Source organism: Canis lupus, chromosome 18, assembly GCF_048164855.1.
Source record: "Canis lupus baileyi chromosome 18, mCanLup2.hap1, whole genome shotgun sequence".
NCBI lineage: Eukaryota > Metazoa > Chordata > Mammalia > Carnivora > Canidae > Canis > Canis lupus.
In genome coordinates, this window is record NC_132855.1 from 42020073 (window position 1) to 42041030 (window position 20958).

At 35.4% G+C, this 20958-nt stretch overlaps 1 long non-coding RNA gene across 3 annotated transcripts in view; it reads right to left on the reverse strand.

The window, feature by feature from the left end:
- The window catches only part of LOC140609539 (uncharacterized), a 78676-nt gene that overhangs the window by 45116 nt on the left and 12602 nt on the right, over positions 1–20958 (reverse strand). For 2 of the 3 annotated variants that reach the window (XR_012011345.1, XR_012011347.1), the window contains one exon: positions 19501–19674. The exons of the other annotated variant lie outside the window; for it this stretch is intronic. This is a non-coding gene — a long non-coding RNA (uncharacterized lncRNA). Of the gene's footprint in view, positions 1–19500; positions 19675–20958 lie in introns of those variants that run through there. 3 annotated transcript variants of the gene reach the window in all.

Below are 20958 nucleotides of genomic sequence, written 5' to 3' on the forward strand. Positions count from 1 at the left end.
GATGACACACGGTAAGGTTTCTCCAATTGTATGTGTTCATTGTTAATGGGCTCCAACACCATGGAAAGTGGCTGCATAAAAAGTATAAGCATAGGGGCACCTGGGTGGCTCCAAGGTGTCTGCCTTTGGCTCAGGGCATGACCCCAGGGTCCTGGGATTAAGTCCTGCATCGGGCTCCCTGCATGGAGCCTGCTTCTCCCTCTGCCTATGTCTCTGCCTCTCTTTGTGTGTCTCTCATGAATAAATAAATAAAATCTTTTTAAAACACTTTTTTAATTAAAAAAGTGATAGGCATAAAAACACCAACCAGCTTGGGCCTTTCTTGGTTTGAAGTCAGTAGGCCTTAGAATAAAAGGGCTTGCTAGAAATTGCCATTCTGTAAGGCAGAAAGTGTAACATGTACCATTTAAAAAACAAATAAGTAAAAACTAGGCATCTTCTGTGGAAGAAAGCCTATATTTATTGCAGGACTATTTGTAGCCATCATCTGCTCTTTTGGTGATAAACAAATTTTTATAGGATTAATTTTGTCTCTTTTTTAGCCGTAGGTGAAATCATTTTGAACCAAGCAACATATTCCACTGAATGATTAAGTTATAGTGTCAGTGAAATGTAAGTAAAATATCTGGGCGGTGCTATACACATTTTTTGCACGTCATATCTATAGAGAGTAACAAAATAACTACTTAAACTGAGTCCTCTATACATCTGTAATGTCACTGATCCATCAGGTTGAATGATATTATCTTCCTTTTCTTTGTGAACCCTCTTTGGCAATTTTGATTTAGGATTTATCTTCATTTCATTTTTTGCATATTCAGTATTTCCTGCTTGAGAAATTAAAGGTAATATTCACAACTCTGATATTTTTCAACAAATGAGAAATAGTTGCTTCACCTTCAGCATTAATAACAATTTATAAACATACTTAGGAAGTTGTTGTACTTGAAGACCAGACTATATTGTAACAACTGAATTTGAAAATCTCTTTCAAAGTATTTTAATAATAATATAAATTTTGATAATCTCATCACATTAATTATTTAATAAGTGCTACGAACTGTTAACTCTTCTATATGCATTTATCTAATCCCCCAACTGTCTATAATATGAAGACCACCTTCACCTCATTGTACAAATGAGAAAACTGAGCAGTTAGGTAATTCTTAGTGAGTTTGTCACACTAACAAATGAACAAGCTGGAATATAAAACTAGAAAGTCTAATTCTAGAATTAGAATTGCCATATAGAATCTTTTATTTAAAATTATTATATTGATGGTAGATATCAATTTTTATTTAGGCTAACTTATATTAACCATAATTATGACAATATAAAGAATTCTAGATAACATAACAATCAAATCTATAGAGATTAAATTCACAGAATGGATAAAGCAGAGGAAAATATTGGTATGTAATAAGACTAGAAGTCTTTAAAGTCTATAGAAAAAGTCTTCATATAAGACTCTAAGAATATTCATATGTTTACTATTTTTAATGTTTCATGTTTATACACTTATTTATCTAAAATTTATTTAGGTGTAGGGAATGAAAAAGAAACTCAGTTTTTTCCCAAATGGCTTTGCAGTTGTTCTAGGAACATTTATTAAGTAATCCATCTTTTCCCTACCAACATCAGATGCCACCTTTACCCTATAATAAATTCCCATGTGGATCTGGACTTATTTCTGCATTTTCTATATAGTTATACTGAAATAATCCCTTTTAAAGTTCTCCTTAGGTCAGTATTTTACTCAACAAGATTTCCTCATCTTGGATAGAAAATCTATCCTCATCATAGCTAGAAGATAGAAAGTAATCCTAAAAGGTCGATGAGTCAGGCTGTCTTCAAGTAACTATATACAGAGAAGTGTGAGGTGTGTGTGTGTGTGTGTGTACTTAATGTCTCAAATCCTTAGTTTTAGTGGCTTGAATATAAGAATAATTTAAAGTTGTCTTTTCTTTCAATATAGTTCCATCTGCTCTTAGTTTTTTATCTTGCAATCTTTCAGAATTCTAAAAAGATGACAGCATTGTTATAAATTATCACACTATATTTTAAATCTTTTTGAAAAATAGAAATAGCAATAATTATGTATACTAATTATTCATAGTTTATCATCTTTAACTATTTAATCTTCCCAACTATGTGAGGAAGCATAATTATTAATATCATCTAAATTTTATAGGATCGATACCTGTCTTAAAGATACAGGTCCTTAACCCAGGACCATATGACTAGCAAATAACAAAAAGAAATCCCACATCAAACCCAGATCTTTTCAGAGTAATAATGAAAAGTTCTTTCCAGTACTTCAAATTTCCTAACATTAGAGGCATTTTCAGAGTTTGGGCTATGTGTCTGGCACTATGATAAGACATTGGGTTATAGGGAAAAAAATCTTCAGTTCTAGCTTCTTATCTTAAGGTGGTGGAATGAATCATGATGGCTTATCCTGATACCCTTTTGGAAAGTTTATAGTATCCTCTTTCCATTTCATGTTTTCCTGATTCTGATGAACAAAAAACATCCCAATGTCCTGCCCAAGTCTGTCCTCCTTGGACTTACCCTCATGCTCTGATTCATAATTCCATTTTACTGTCAATGCCACTATAATTTATTACATATAATAAATTTTATAATTTAAGCTCTACATCTTAAAGTGGTCTCCAGAAACCTATGATAATTGAAGTGATGCAACATAATCCTCTCTTTGAGGTCGTTTGTGTTTTATGAAAAAATTTTAGTAATTGATTATTGCTTTTTGTGTTATAAAAGAAATATATAGTTCCTTTTGGGAAATAGGTAACATTATGAGAAATATAGCCTCCATCATCCTTCAATAAGATAAACAGTCTTAATATATATATATATACACACACACACATCTATATACATACACACATATACATGTATGATAGAGCTAAAGAAAATGAGCCTTCAAATGGAAAAATCTAGGTTCTAGTCCTAGCACTTATAAGTTGGGTAATTGTGCCTATATCTAACCTTTATGCATGTGGTAAAACATGAGCAAGTTCCACTTATCTAAGCCTCATTTCCTTATCTATAAAATGAATATATTTCCATTTGCTATCCCCATTAAGTGTTGTTGTGAGGTACAGTTAAGATCACGTATGTAGTAATCAACGCAAAATATAATGTAGCATAAGATTCAGAGGTTCAGAGCAATGTACTCTAAGTGATGCTAATCTTCATATGAATCCTGCTTGTACCCTTCTGATCTCTGTTGGCACAGGGGATCTATCTTTGGTATGTAAAAAGATTGAGGTAGATACAAGTAAATATGCTAATTCTGCAGAAACATTAGGCCTTTAAAATAAAAATTCCATCAAACATATAATAACAAAGAAGTTTTCCATCTCCTCCCTTGTACTATGAGTTAACCAATAGTTTATTCTCATTATGTCAAAGGTGGGCATAATTCCTCTAAGACAGGTCCTCTTAGTCTTGGCCACAGCTGGAATTTACTAATTTTTTTATTAGGCCAGTATCATAGCAGAAATAACCCAGTCAGCAAACACTGTGGAGCAGATTAGATCTATAGGATGTCAGTATCATTTTCCCTGTTTTCAAGGCAAATGAAATCTCTCATGCCTTAGTTTCAGTGACTAAGACAAGAAGCTGGCCTTGTGGGTAGAGGTCAAGTGCAATTTGATAAGGAGCTTGGTCTCAAAATATATTAAAGATCAGAACATCATATAAAGATTAGGATGAAGTTTCCTGAGCTGATATAAGGACTAGATAATGTCAAGTTTCGAGAGACTGTAGGTATCAACTAATAAAGCCCCTTTGTTTTATAGACCGGGAACTAGAGCAATGTATTGATTAGCCTGATATGATATAGGTACAGTAAGTGGTAAAACCAGGACAAAAGTAAGGATCAGTATTATCATTTGACTATTAATATTTATAACTCCTGTAGTTATTTACATTTTTAAGTTCACTTCTAATTTTATTTATAAATACTACTTCATGAGTATTTAGGGCTCTCCCTAAAAGGCTTTCTCCATCTGTCCAAAATATAGAACTGTTTCTACATATGGATTATATACTCAAAGGAAGCCTTCCATAGAGAGGAAGAAGTAAGATAGGAATGCTGTGTTCTATTGTTTTCACTGTCACTCTCTCTTTCTCCTTATTTCTTTAATTTAAAAGGTCTTTGCTCATTTGCTTCCAGGATGTCTTGAGCAACATGCTTTAATACTGATGTTCTCAGGACATATGTCAATTACTCCTTCCTCTCTTCTTAATCTCTCTGTGCCTCATTTTTTTTATTTTTTTTTATTTTTTTTTATTTTATTTTTTTTTATTGGTGTTCAATTTACTAACATACAGAATAACACCCAGTGCCCGTCACCCATTCACTCCCACCCCCCGCCCTCCTCCCCTTCTACCACCCCTAGTTCGTTTCCCAGAGTTAGCAGTCTTTACGTTCTGTCTCCCTTTCTGATATTTCCCACACATTTCTTCTCCCTTCCCTTATTTTCCCTTTCACTATTATTTATATTCCCCAAATGAATGAGAACATATAATGTTTGTCCTTCTCCGACTGACTTACTTCACTCAGCATAATACCCTCCAGTTCCATCCACGTTGAAGAAAATGGTGGGTATTTGTCATTTCTAATAGCTGAGTAATATTCCATTGTATACATAAACCACATCTTCTTTATCCATTCATCTTTCGTTGGACACCGAGGCTCCTTCCACAGTTTGGCTATCGTGGCCATTGCTGCTAGAAACATCGGGGTGCAGGTGTCCCGGCGTTTCATTGCATCTGTATCTTTGGGGTAAATCCCCAACAGTGCAATTGCTGGGTCGTAGGGCAGGTATATTTTTAACTGTTTGAGGAACCTCCACACAGTTTTCCAGAGTGGCTGCACCAGTTCACATTCCCACCAACAGTGTAAGAGGGTTCCCTTTTCTCCGCATCCTCTCCAACATTTGTTGTTTCCTGCCTTGTTAATTTTCCCCATTCTCACTGGTGTGAGGTGGTATCTCATTGTAGTTTTGATTTGTATTTCCCTGATGGCAAGTGATGCAGAGCATTTTCTCATAATCCGTAAATGGGAGTGACAATAATATCTACCCCACCTGTTACTGTGAGAGTTAAATGAGACAACATTTGTAAAGTACTTTGAACATTGCTAATACATAACAAATGCTAATAATATTAGCTATTATTACTACCATTGTGATTTGCTAAATCCTTTCTTCAGGGTCAGTGAGATACTATTTTTTTAAGGTAGTAAGGCTGTTCACAGGGCACATGGAAAAATCTGGCCAAATAGCCTCCATAGAACATTTGAGATTATTTAAAAGGCTAATTTAACAGTAGAATAGTTTTTAGATCCCATTGAAATTTGTTCCTTATCATTATAATGATACAAAATGGTATAGAAGATAGTATGTATATGAATAGAACTTTTCTTTTTAATGTGTAAAATTTTATGTTTGATTAAGAAAGGGGAAATTTACCAGGAATAGTCAAAAATAATCCCATAAATATATGACTCTCTCCTAACAATCTTACTGCACAAAGAGATAAAGATTAGTATTCTCAATTCCATATGCTTTCTAAGGACTTTCTACTTCTCTAACTGTATCTGGGCCTTCTTTCCCTGACTTATTAGACTTTCTAGAGGATACATTCTTAAATTATAGTTGATTCTCAAAGAGAAATGGAACAGACTCAGGTCACAATAAAAATGTATCTATATATTGAATGCTTATTGCATGTCAAATGTTTTATGGATCTAGCCTCCTTGAAGTTCACATTAACACTGCAAGACAGGCATTACGATTCCCATTTTTCAAATAAGAAAATGGAGCCTCAGAGAGATTGACTGACTTTCCCATGGTCACACAGCTCATAAATGCCATAGCGGGGATTCAAACCTAGTTGGTCATTTCCTAATGCCATGTGGAAACTTTAAGAGGTTTTATTGGAAACACAACATTCTAGAAAATATTACCTTTTAAAACATATATATAAATGTTAAGAATAAAACAGAAGAGAACAATTAAGATGGATGGAAATATAAAAACAGAAGAAATGTATTTTAAACCAGCTGTTCTGTAAGAAATCTGTGGTTCTGTATTGTAACGTTCAACAGAGTATCCCAGCAAATAAAAACATGCATACTTTTACTCTGAGCAGATGTTATTAGAAAGATTTTTTTCCTTTTAGCTTTTATTAACATGATCAGTTTGCTCTTCCTTGAAAATAAATATTTTTTGTAACATCCTCTGTGAAATATCTGAGACTTCTAATGGTCTTTTGGGATTACTCATACCCCAATTTCCTTTGAAAGCAGTATTACTTTAACACCATCCAAAAAGCACAGTGAGAGGTGGGGAGTTAGGATCCGTATGCAGGTGAAGGCAAGTCTCAGGCTTTCCAGGGAACACAGAGCACTGGGAGGAGCAGCCTGTGTCTGGATTTGGGAATGGATATGTATTTGGAGAGTGTTAATGGTCACTCCTGGCCTTCATGGAGCCTCTGGTTTGCCTTAATATTTTGTTTGTTACATGACAGGTTATAGATCTAACTGATCGGGCAGTTAGATGACAGTTCCTTAGTAATTATATGTTGGAAGAAAAGTAGTTACCATAAATTATGTCAGTATTGCCATTTATTGAGGAAAAAAATTTTATGAGTGCTATTTAAAGCAAGATGATTTTCTATGGAATCAAATGATACTCTTGTGTGTGTAAGGGACAGATGCTGCCAAACTACATGGAGCTCTTTAAGAGTTGCTGAAGAGCCTCTTCCACACTGAGAGTTGCTTTTTAATTAGACTTTTCAGGTTGTCTGTATAAGTCATAGTAATTCTTAGTATCAAAAATATAATTATCTTAAATATTTTAGGATCTCCAGCTGGATTTAATTAAGCAAGAAGGGACCCCCATGTTTATACTCACCAAATGATTGTTGATCCCATGTACATTTCACAAATAGTCTCATATTATATATATTTTTAAGGCTCTGAACTACTTTTATTACAAATTGTGGTACCATAAAACAAAAGAAATCCTTTTCTAAAATGAGGAAACTATTGTGAGGTACTGGAAAAATGAAAACATGGGCTGTAGAGTCAGAAAAACTTGGGTTTGAATTTAGACTTTACCCCTTACTAAATGGAAAATTTTGAATACAACTCTTAATCTCTCTGGGCTGCAGTTTCTTCCTTAATAAAATGAAGATGCCATGTCCTACACAAGGTTGTTGGGAAGGTAAATAGCATGATGCCTGGCCATACTAGGTCTCCAACAGTTTTGAATTTAAGAAGATCATTAGCAGTACTCCATGATTCCTCCCCCATCTCACTTCATTCTCTACTCGCTGCCCCCCCACCCGAAGCAACTATTATTTGTCCTTCCAAAATATCTACTTATGGTCTCCATGATTTTCTTAAGTGCATGTGTTTGTGTCCTTAAGCAATCAATATTTTTATGCCCACCTCGCATATTTTTCCACTTAACTTTCTCTTCTCATCTTAAGGTCATCTCCTCTGTGGAGTCCCTCAGGCTCCAGCTCCCTGGCTGTCCTTGCTACCAGAGTTGCTTATCCCCAACCCATTCTCTGAAATAGAATCCTACCACTCTCCCAATTAACACTCTAGTGGGTCCCCAGTTCTCTTGGTCCAGACTTAGAGATGAAGAGTTTGATGCAACATAGGCAAACTGCAATGTTATTCATATCTTTTCTGAAAAGGAGTGAAGCTCCCTTGGGAAAGCCCTGCTACTCCTGATGGATGCCTCCTATTGGAATGTCCGAGCTCATGTTACTCTGAACCAGGAAAATGTAGACCAGAGAAATGCTGATCTACTCTGACTTCAAAATATAGTTTTTAAGGGAAGACACATTTTTATATTATCCATGCAAATAACTATAGCATACCCATGACTCTACTCTGAGTTCCACTCTGATGAGTGAACCTGTATAAATAAATGTCCCTGCTTATGACAGGGAAATTTATAGGGAGAAAAAAACAATCCAGAAGCCTTTAGAAAAGACTTTTGGTTTTTCTTTTTTCTTTTTTTTTTAAGTTATAGATCATTCCAAATCATCTCTGAAAATCCCTTCTATATTAAAAAATTAGTAAAAGTATTATAAATATAGTGCCTAATTAACATGACTATAGGGAAGTTAAACTAATGATGTAGGGAAACTGTATGTTTATATTTTCAGACTCCACATATTCATATTTTCTGATTAGAATTAAATATTACTACTTTTGCCATTGAGGTTTTTAAATTTTGCAGTTAAACTTTCATGATATACTGATACTATATATGTCATTTATTTGATGCTGAATCCTTAGGGACATACTGTACAAATGCATCACTGTTCCTGAAATAAATAAGATTCACTTAATGGGATGATTTCCACTGAGGAAATAAACTAGGAACTTCTGTATTTGGCAGAAAGTTAATCTCCAAATGTGAGTATTCCAAACATTGCTTTGACCAAAGTCTTTAGAAAGAAAATAAAGCCAGTTTTTGCTTTGAAAGCAGTTGACCTCCAAAGTTTTAGATAGATTCTAAATTGGAATTTTTTGCTGAGTTGTCTTGAAAGTTTTTTCATTTTGTTTTGTTTTTGTCATATGTACTAAAAGGTCCAAAAGGACCTAGGGCATTAGTTTATTTATATGATATGAGGTTAGGAAGCCTGTTAGCTCTTAAATATCCTATTAGGATCTTCTCTTACCCTGATAACAATATCACATTTCTAATAAATTGAGTCTCAGAGTTGCCAGCAACTCTTCAGAGAATGGCTCCCCAAATTAGATTTTCAGAAATTGCAACATAAGACTTCATTATTTCCTGCCTAAAAATGAATATCGCTGGGAACAACATAAGAGATTTGGGGAAAAGAATTTTGCCTACAAATCTATGGGATTCCTCCTTGCCATGCTTTTATCTGAACCAAGATGGTACCACTGTGCCTTGCTCTGCCCTTAGCTCAGTCTCAGATCTCCCACAGGCAGAGTCAAACTTCTGGAACCAAATCTTTATTCTCTCTCACTAAAACCAGGTCCTCTGGTAAAAACATTCAGTCTGATTTGCTGAAGATCATATTTCCTGGGTTGGTGGTTCTGAGAATGACACATTGATGCCCACTTACTTGGCTTAGATCTTCATTCTGTTTCCACTGAGTCACAGCCTGCCAGTGTGGTCTTTTCTTTGTGTCATACTCCATTTCTGCCATACAGGATTTTTATCCTAGAAGTTGGCTTTTCTATGATTAAGAAAGAGGAATCAGGGAATCCCTCAGTGGCCCAGCGGTTTAGCGCCACCTTCAACCCAGGGCGTGATCCTGGAGCCTCGGGATCGAGTCCCGCATCGGGTTTCCCTGCATGGAGCCTGCTTCTCCCTCTGCCTGTGTCTCTGCCTCTCTCCCTCTCTGTCTCATGAATGAATAAATAAATAAATAAAATCTTAAAAAAAAAAAAAGAGGAATCATGTGAATTTTCGTATAATCTCTTCCTTTAAAATAACTAGTTCCTTCATTTCAGTTAATGATTGTTTTCTTTCTAAAAATAAAACAGATACCAAATGCTTCCTGACGGAGTTTTTCCTCTCTTTTCTTTCTCTTCAGGTAGAGATTTTAAAAAAAGCGAAAGGCAGGTGTAAAATGAAGCACTGAAAGTTAATTTTAGATCTAGCCAGACTTCTCCCTAGGAATTTAAAGGGATGTTTCTTTACCAAAACCTGGGCCACACCCGGTGAGTCAGAGGCTAGGACACTGGTGTGCTTTTCAAGTTCCCCAGCTGATTCTAATCTGTATCCAGTCTTGAGAAACCCTGGAGTTCCCAATCACAACACAATCCTGAATACCTCATGTCTCCAGCTTGCACTTGCTACTACATATTACCTGTGTAACTTTTAATACTGTCTATACCGTTTTTGTATCTGTAAAATGGAGATGGTGAGTAATGACAAGGGGTCTATCTTATTTTTTTTCCTCATGAAAACCACAAGCAAAACATTTATCTTCCATATAGCATTTCATTCTGTTTGAGGCTGTTACAAATGTGTATCATTTTGTTTAGGACGATCAATATATTGACTCCACTCCATTCACTCTAAGTATTTAGTTAATGGCTATTATATAATTTTATTTTAAATTGTTCATTCATTCATCCAACAAATATCCATTGGGTGTATCTCTTGATACTCCCTTATTTAGAATATGCCCCCATCACAGAATCTTAGATCCAAGGGCTAAAAGGGACTTATTCTAATTTTCTTAATAGAAGATGGAAAAACTGAGACCCAGAAGGTATTGTGACTGATTCAAAACTAGTTACACTAGACTAAAACATCTAGTTAGTGGCATAGCCAAAAATAGACCAAATACTCTTACTTAATCTTTTACCTGAAGTCCTTGAGCCATATTTCAAGATGGCTATCTATTGTTGCATAAGAAATTACCTTAACGTTTAGTAGCTTCAAACAATAAAAATCATTTATTATATCTTACCATTTCTGTGGGCCAGAAATTTAGGCAGGACATAGTGGAAACAACTTGACTCTGTTCCTTGATGTCTGGGACTTCAGCCAGAAGTCTTACAGGTAGGGGACTAGAATCATCTGAAAGCTATTTCATTACATGTGTGGCAGCTGATGCTCATCCTATTGATTAGAACATCTATACTTGGCCCTTCCATGTGTTATGTCCTGGGCTTCCTTACAGCATGGTGGCTGAGTCCAAGAGCACGTGTCTCAAGAAAAATAGAGAGCCAAGGAAAAATAGATGAGCTTGGAGTCCTGAAGAGTTACTTCTGCCACACTCTGAAGGCCAGTTCAGTTACAAAAGTACTCAGATTCGAGAAGAGGGACCATAGCCCCCACCTCTTGGAAGAGTGTCCACATCACGTTTTAAGAAAATAGTGTGGGATGATGTACCTATCCTATTGGAGCCACCCTCTTTGGGAGGATACAATCTGGCACAAGTCAGAGATTATTTATGGGAGCCTGGTACAAGTTGAAAACCATGTCTATCAATTTTTTTATATAAATGAGGCAAGAAAGAACCCCATCGAGGATATATCTCTGAAAAGCCGAAAGCCAATCCTGCTTAAGCAATATATCCCTTCAAAAAAATCCCACGTACACACAATACATACTCTCCATATTTAGTGTTCTGATTTTATGCTCTAGCTTCAAGCTCTGGTTTATTAATGCTATGTAAATGATAGTTAAGTAATACCCTTAAAAATGAATAACGATTTTCTCTTTATTATTTTCTACAGCATTTGAAGAATGACAGGGACTTTAGCCCCATTATATGGACTCTCAAGAAGCCAGGAAATAGTTACAATATATCTGGGCAATTGAGTGGAGTAAGGCCACTAAATGTCTCCTATAACCTAGAACTTTCTCCTCCCAACTATTTATTTTAAAACTTCCTCTTTTCTTCTCTGTATCTTTATATAGAATGTAGCTCTGAGAGGGAATTGCTTGTGCATTTCTTACAGTTTCTCTTCTAGTGCCAGCATAATCCTTAGTACTTTATGTATATATGTTGATATATGGCAATATATACTGAACTATTTTATCTTCTTTCAGAAACATTATAGAGTGTGTACATGCTGGAAAATATCAAAAGACTTCCTTCCTATTTATTCATGGGAGAGAAGTAGAATTTTATTGGCTTTATTTCCAATATGAATAAGTAGGCTCAAAGTCCAAACCCATGGGAAACTTACACAAATGTATATTAGAAAATCTCTCATTATTTTAGAATATTAAAAAATGTGTATCTGAATGTTGAAAGACAAGAATTACTGACAAACCTTAAACCCCGTAGGATATTATTTTCCATTGTGATTAGTGCAAAATAACTAGAAAAGTTAAAACTTTTTAAATCATATAGCTAATTTGATTTCATGATGGAAAACCTTAGTCTTACTTTTTATTTTTAAAACTTACTACAAAAAATAAAAAAATAAATAAAAAAAAATAAAACTTACTACAATGACATCTTGGTTTGGAAAATAGTCTGTTTTTTTCAGCCTTACATTTGCTGTTATAGTTGGGCAAATATCAACATAATTTAGTAGATTCAAACGGTTTGTCACTGTGGCTACTGACACCAGGATCCACTGTTGTTATCTTATTTAATCATCGCTATATTGCCTATAATAAGTTAACTATATGCATAAAGACAAAGTATTAAAATATAAGATGAAAAATCTCTCTAATCCTTTCAATTTGATGTCAGTTATTTTGTTGTATAGGTCCCAAAAGAAGAATATCCTTACTAATTCATCCTTTCTAAACCACTAAATAAGTAGATGATCTAAGTCCTTTTCAAAATTTCTGCCAGTTTACTTTGGAAATTATTTTCTAATATTTTTAGAATGTAAAACATAGTCCTTGAATTAAAAATGTAGCTGGGACAGAGTCCTTGATTCAAGCATCATTAATTGAATGGCCCTTAAGTCAAACCCCCAACTGAAGAGTCCTTTAAAACTAACTTAATTCTAAAATACATTCCTAAAGAACTACATGTATAAAATTTTCCTTGAGGGGCACCTGCATGGCTCAGTGATTAAGCATCTGCCTTTGGCTCAGATCATGATCCCGGGGTCCTGGAATTGAGTCCTGCATCAGACTCCCCACTGGGAGCCTGCTTCTCCCTCTGCCTATGTCTCTGCCTCTCTCTGTGTCTCTCATGAAAAAATAAATATTTTAATTTTTTTCCTTGATGCTATAATATAAAGACAATATTGAAAACTTTAGACATTATTCAATCATGATAATTATGTATTCTATAAAAATGAAAATTTTGGATCATATCAAGTGTTTCTTATCACCTATTTACCAGAGTCCCTATAATGGTGTATTTAAAATTTAATGACCTGTTTGGGAAAATGTCTATAAATGAAGATCACAAGGCTTTTTAGATGGTTCATGAGCTTCTTTCTTATAGCATTGATGTTTATGAACTTTTGGTCTATAATCACTGTCCACACTTTCATTTTTAGCATGAACTAAAAACATATTTTTCCTGTCAATTCCAAAAAAGAATATGTCTATAAAAAGTACACATTTGTGTACACACACATGCCATGGAGGACATAAATGGATGGGACAAATGATTCTTGAATTCCTTTGCCACTCAAGTCCCACATAAACTGAAAATGTGAGGACCACATATCTGCATAATGTCTGATTCCTAGTTTATCTGAAATTTTCACTTCATTAATTGATTTACTCTCTCTTGGCACTTATTTTAGCATAATATAAGTGCAGTTTATTTGAAGTTAATCCTCCAAATATTCCTGGCTGCAGAGTGCACAGGTGTATGTCAGTCATTTTGTGACTAGTGAGAAGCAGGAAAGTCATAGCCAGTTTTTTCCATATTGGGTACCTAGTTTGTTGAATTTTGAGCAAAGGAGCAGGGAAGAAGAACCTAAATTCCCAACTTTTAACCCAGCTCTGTGGAAATTAAAATCGGGGATGTTATTGCATAGTCACTGGGAACATGGAATACAAGAATCTTAAGATCTGATATTGAATCCCAGATCTGTCACTTTCTTATCTACAAACCTCCCCTCATAGGGTTGTTGATGAGAGGAAAAGCCTTAAACACTGCTCTTTACACACAGTTATTAGCAGACAAATAGCTCAATCCAAGGGCAGCACTCCACCTGTGATGCCCTTGATAGACTTTCATTTCAAATTGGGTAATTAAGAACATTTCAGGGACCCTACCCACTAGACCACTCAACTACTATTTACAGTTATAACTTTCGTTTTGTTTATTCAATTTAATTCAATTGCATTAAGCCTTTGTCAGTGCACATGCCTCCTGATAGCCACACTTCCAATATATCCAACTGGAAAATATATCACATTGGCTTTGACTTGTTCCTCTCTTTTATTGACTAAGTACATTGGAGATTTGCTTTTAGTAAAATCCCCAAAATATATAACTCCCCTGTCAGTATCTGTACACCTTTCTTTGTATATATACCAAATAGGAATAGAGGTTTGTTTTTTTTTTTTTTTTTTTTGGAATAGAGGTTTTAACTGTATGTAGTATCTATGCTTCCGTAACATTCTCTGAAGGTATCCTTTGACATATTGTAACTTGATCCTGGAAATCATATGTTAGTCAAAACTTTGAAGTTTTGTGAGATCGGGAGCATCAATTCTTATAGAGGAAAATTGGGAAGAGGTAATTAACTTCATCTTATCTATTGCTCAAGGGAATACAGACTCCATCAACCTAATTCCAGTTCTGTACAATGATGTAGGGAATAGTTTCTTTGTTTCTTCCACTTTTCTTTCTCAGTCATTGTTCCTTTCCTTGGAACCTGATTCACCTCCCAGGTTGTCTCAAAAACCCCATTAGTGCCCATATGCACCCACCTGCCTTACCTAACCATGCCCCCTACTGCCTTTCAGTCCTGGCTTGCTACCTCCTACCCCCTGCTCTTCATTGCCCTGCTTGCTGGTTGTCCTTTTGAAATGCTGCTGTTACACTAATAATTTCTTAGTCAGATATTAACTGACTTATAACAGCTTAAGGAGGCACGCCTGAGTGGCTCAGGGGTTGAGCATCTGCCTTCAGCTCAGGGTATGATCCCATAGTCTCGGGATCGAGTCCTGCATCGGGCTCTCTGCATGGAGGCTGCTTCTCTCTCTGCCTCTGTCTCTGCTTCTCTCTCTCTATGTTTCTCATGAATGAATAAATAAAATCTTTTAAAAAAATAAATTCATAAAAAACAGCTTAAGGTTCGCCCTTTTACCACTTCCTCACCCTATTAAGTGTATTCATTGTGTATGCTCAACAAGGAAGTGTTCTGCTTCCCCTCTGATTATCCTAAGGCTGCTTCCCTTTCATTCTCACTGAATCAACCTAATTTGGCTTATTGAGGCTTCATTCTTTTCTGATCATTAGCCATTTCCTAGAGGAGAAGTCCTTGCTTAGGAAAGTAAGCAAGGAAGCTGAGACTCTCCAAGACTTATGCTTCAGACACCAACTGGAATAGAAAAAAACCAATCACCATAGCCAAATTTTCAACAAACAACGGAGCCAGCTGGATAGTTAGTAGCATGTAGTAACAACAGTGCCCTATTCTTTCCTATAGGGCCATTTAGCAAGTTTCTTCTGTTGTATAGTGATTTTTTTTTAACGGACATTTAAGGAAACATACTAAGGTATATTAACTACCACCTCTGTGACTCCTCTTAAAGCCACTATGAATTGGTAATATAGCCCTAAGTGTGACCCCAAGAAACACATGTCTCTTGGAGAATATGGCTAAGAAATTTTGAAATTGGTCTTTAATAAAAACTACTTCAGGTCCTAAACTAAACTAATGAGCCTTCTGACAAAACCTGATTGTCCTTTGGTATACCCTGTCACAGTTAAGTGACACTCCCATCAGTCGTGCTCTAAATCTCAGAAACCGAGGATTTATCCTGCATACCTTCCTCACCCTCACTTTCCCCAATGTTTAATTCACAATCAGTCCTGTCAATTTTACCTCTTAAATCGTTTCCAAATGGGCAATATCTCTCTCCTAGATAATTGCAATCACTTCCTTAACTAGTCTCTTTGCTTCTACTCCCACTCCAAATTTTCCTCCAAGTTATCTCCAAGTTACCAAATTCCCTCCAAATCATCACTCCTCCCTCTGCCCTCATTAAAACACTTTAAAGTCTCTTCCATGGGGTCGTAAATTATAGAGTCAAAGTCTTCAAGGGGCCTATATGGCATATCAGTTTTCTAGGACTGGCATAACAAATTACCATAGACTGTATGGCTTAAACAATGGAAATGTATTTGCTCACAGTCTGGAGGCTGAAAATCTGAGATCAAGCTGTTGACAGGATCAATTACCTTCTGAGACCTCTCCTCAGTTTATAGATGGCCATCTTCTCCCTGTGTCTTCACATGGTCTTCCCCCTGGGTGTGTCTGTATCCTCATTGTCTCTTCTTTTTTTTTTTAAATAAACATATTAGTTTATTTAAATTCAATTACTTAACATATAATGTATTATTAGTTTCCAGAAGTAAAGGTCACATTGATTCATCAGTCTTACATGATACCCAGTGCTCATTTTAATGTCTATATTCTCAACTTCACTTTAAGTGCCATGTTGGTGAGGATCTCATATATTTTTGTTTACTGTATTTCCAAGGTCTAGCACACTATGTGGCACAAAATAAAAGCTCAACAAATAGAATTTTTTGTTTGAATAAATGAAGTGAGCCCAAAAGTTTACTGTGTTCATGAAAGCATCTAACTAAGCAAACAAAATTAGCATAAGGAAATGATATACACTTTGTTTCTACAACCCTGAGTAAGAAATCAGAGACTTATCATAGAAATCTCTAGTTGTGACCAAAATCTGGTATCTGTCCCATAATGATATACTTTATTTAGTTCCCACACAGGCAGTACCTCTGTAACGATTGAGCATTATTCATGACCTCTGGACATTTGACTAGTTTCTGTTGAAAATTTTATTATGTTTGTTTTAGTTTATGATTCATTTTTGTTTTATGCTTTTTTCTTTTTGCTTTTTTATGATGATTTCAGCACTCACCACTGATATGCTTATTAACTAGGCAAAACCACCCTAGTGAAGCATTTTGATGATGCAGCGCTCTGTTTTTGATGGTAGTTCAAAGCAGCTGTCACTGTACTTTCACTAGGAATTGTGCAATGTCCACAAGGAAAAGAGAAGAGCTATTAAAATATCTAATAGCCCTGATTGAATGTCTTCTATTTGTTGGCCACATTCTGGAGCTCTCCAGGAATGGATGTCCTCATGATACTTTCCAAACCATTCTCTAATGAAGCAAGGCATCTACTTCTCTCTAAGCAGTGTCATCAAATTGAGTTTTCAGTGTTTGGCATGCTGCCCTCCAGAGGGAAGAAAGGATCTTGCCCCTTAGGGAGAGAGAAGAGTACAGGATATATCCTCTATGTCCTAAGATCCTGACTACATTTTAGAACACAGGAATTTTCTTTCATACAGAAATCTCTCTTTCCTCCTCATTGTCCCGGATCACTGAGTATTGCAGTGCTTAATACTCAATTCTCTATTCATCATTCTCCATCTTCATACTCTTGTAGAGTTGTTGGAAGTTAGCTTACAGTGTGGTTGTTCATTGTATTCATCCATAGTCCTCATCTTGCCCGAATTCCTACAAGTAGCTGATTGCAGGGCTGGGACCTGAATTCATATCTCCAAACTGGCAATTGCTATTACGCCTCAGCCCCACCCTAGCCAGTTATGTTATCCTTTCCCATCATGTCAGTGATGAACTCTAAATGATACCAGTCATTCAGAGCTTCTTTATTTTTTTTTTCTTCTGGTATCTTTCTTTTTGTCATTTTTATTTTTCATTGTGGTAAAATACACATAACATAGAAGTCACCATCTTAATCATTTTTAAGGACACAGTTCCAAGGCATTAAGTACACTCATCTTGTTTTGTAACCATCACCACCATCCATCTCCAGAACTTTTTTTAATCCTACAATACTGAAACCCTGGACCCATTAAGTAGTAACCTCTCCTTCTCATTCCCACTGAGGTGGTATCTCACTATGGTTTTGATTTGCATTTCCCTCATGATTAGGAATGTTGAACATCTTTTCATGTGCTTATTGGCCATTTGTATTTCTTCTTTGGAAACATTTCTATTCAGATCCTTTGCTTATTTTTTAATGTAGTTTTTTGATGGTGTTGTTAAGAATTATTTCATTTAATTTTGTTTTTTGAAAATTTATTAACACCTCTCCTTGAGAAATGCCATGCTAAAAAAAATACCATCTTAAGATATAACAAAGATGTAATTTACAGAGTTGCCAATGGAGTATATATAATATATTTTTTAGTCAAATATATCAAATATCACAAGCCTAGATATTGAACACTTTGAACATTTATCTATCTTTGGTCTTAAAACCTTAAGGGGGGGGGGGGGTCCCTGGGTGGCTCAGTGGTTGAACACCTGCCTTCTGCCCAGGGTATGATCCTGGGGTCCTGGGATCCAGTCCTGCATCGGGCTCCCTGCATGAAGCCTGCTTCTCCTTCTGCTTATGCCTCTGCCTCTCTCTCTCTCTCTCTCTCTCTCTCTCTCTCTGTTTCTCATGAATATATAAATAAGATTTTTTTTTAAAAAGCCTTAAGGGTTGTAATAGATATATAGGCCTATCTTATTTAAAAGTATTATTTGAGTATCTGCCTAAGATGGCAGATCACAGATTGCACATACAGTGAGAGAAAGGAAAAGATATTGCTGAACAGAGAAAATAATATGTGGTTAAAGAATTCCTGCTGGCATTCTTGAAGTACCAGATACTGCTGAGGTTAGATCCTATAACTATCTTATATGGTCTATTATTTTGCAGTCAGGCATTGCCTTTATTTCAAGCACAGATGTTGCAAAATCTAACTATTTTTAACTACATTTAAGTTATGTTATGGTAGTCTTCATTAGGAAAGGCAAATATGAAATGTAAGATAGGATATGTTATTTTTTTTCTCCTGCTGGTGGGAATTTCCAAAGAAGCAAAACAGCAATAAGAGGTAAAATGGAAAACTTGGGCAGTTTTCTATAATGTAATCGAACAGTGTTCTGTCTTTGTTTGCAGTTGTTTTAATGGGTATATTATGACTATTCCTCATTGGCCACTGAGATTCATTTCCCTTTATAGTTTAGTAATTACATTTGTGAAATATATTTTTAACAGCTAATCACCATCAGGGCACTCTTAAGAGATGTAATTAGAAAGACCATCAGACATTCTGTCTTAAACGTATTGCTAATTTAGTACTAACTCATTTTTTTTTATTGCAACGTGCTGTTAGTATTATGAATGAAGCTTTAATTATAGAGAATGGACCTCTCTGAAATGGCACTCCCACTTGGTTTAAGTGCCCTCTTTTAATCTGTGAGGTATTCCTTATTGGGGGTTATTGTCAAACATTTTTTTAAGTATTCTTCCAGTTACCAGAAGACAGATTAAAAGCAGGGCCAAACAATTAAGGTGAGATGAATATAACTTTCCCTTCTCCCCTGTAAGCCTTCCTATTCTCTGCTTCAAAACTACACCACAGGGAACATCCCTATTAGCAACACCAGGTAAAGCCCAGAACAAATGCAAGTTAGTTTATTTTGCCTTTTCTTTTTTTCCCTTTTCTATATTTCAAAAGCAATTCCTCTGTATTATAAAAATTAGAAAATGCAGATAAGCAAAAGAAAATCACCTGCAGTCCCACCTCCTGGAGAGATTTTAGTATCATCTTTGCCATTACTCTGCTGTAAAAATTTGTGCAGTTTTCCTGGGTGTGGGTGTGTATGTGTGTTTCTAATTATTCACTTTTTCTATACTCAGAAAAGGATGGTTTGTTCCTAATACATTGACCTTAGGCATCATGTTGTAACTTGCTTGAGTCAATGCGATGTGACTGAGTAGTTGTGTCTTACCTCATCTGAGCAAAATTTGAAAAGCCATTTTGTAGTTTGGCTCCTCTGGCATGACAACCACCTGCCAGGAGAACAACATGCTCCAGATCAATGCTACTCCTTCAGCCTTGGTCACAGAAAAAAAAGTCACGTGAAGCAGATCCACAGAGGGAGTTTCAGCTGCCCAGTAGCTCCATGTAACTTGAACAACAACAACAAAAAAATCTGTTCTTTTAAGCCACTAGGACTTGGGGATTTTTTTGTTACACAGCAAATCTGACTAGTATTTTACATAGCTGCCTAAGACTTAGTTTCCACAGCTGCAAAATTACAATAATAGTATCTACACAGAAAATCTACTGAAAGGAAAAAGGAAGATAATATATTGATAGCGCCTACTGCATAAGAACTCAGAAAATTAACTTTGTATATTTCTTCAAGCCTTCTTTCTATGCACATGTAAATATATATTTACAAAAACAAGATTATACAGTGCATTCGATTTATAGTCCTTAAAACTGTTAATGTAATAAATATCTATGTAATAAGGTAATTAAATATTCTAATACAATTTTTAATGGCTGCATGGTGTTCCATAGTGTAGATGTACCAGAGTTTATTTAACAAATCTATTATTTTGAGCATTTAGATTATTTTCAAATTCCACCGTAGTACACAATATTATAATGAGTATTTAATTAAATATGAGCCAATTTTTGATTATATCTTTAGGAAAAAAATCATTGTCAAAGTGTCTCCATGTTTCAAGGATTTTGACACATATCGTAAAACTGTTTATAGTTTACAAACTTATGCAGTTAATAAACAAAAACTTTGCCAGAAGATAGTCATATATCCCCATTAGTATAGTGCTTATAATATTTAAGATTTCCTATGGTAAAATCCCATCAAGAAATTATTTTAAAATGCATGAACCCTATGTTGCAGTATTTTTTCCTGCTTCCACTGAATTATTTTAGCCAAAAAAGACATATTCTGACTTGTTCTCTAAGCATCTCATATTTATGTCGTTATAAGGAAAAGTGTGCTGAGCATGATACTATCATTGCTCTTAAATGGGGTGCTGTTGAATTTTGTGTCTTTGATAGTGTTGTGTGAAAACAGCAAAGCACATCTTACCATAGAACTCATATATATGACAATTAAATTCTTCTATATTGTCTTCTTATAATAAAATAGAATTTTTGTTATTTTATTAAAGAAACACCAAGTGTTAATTTAAAAATAACTAAAGACATTTCTGAATGACTGTGGTAATTATCCTAGCCTTAAAAATAAATCAAGGAACCAGCTTCTAGACTATGTTTCCAGTTGTGCTATTGATTTGGTTTCCTGTTCTAGTAAATATTGTCATTCCAAGTGTCATGTGGTTTACCTTTCTGTAAACTGGGTATATATATATATTGGTGAGTGGGGTGGCTGGGCCTGTGCACTGTACAGCAATGTTTGTTCCCTGTTTTAAGT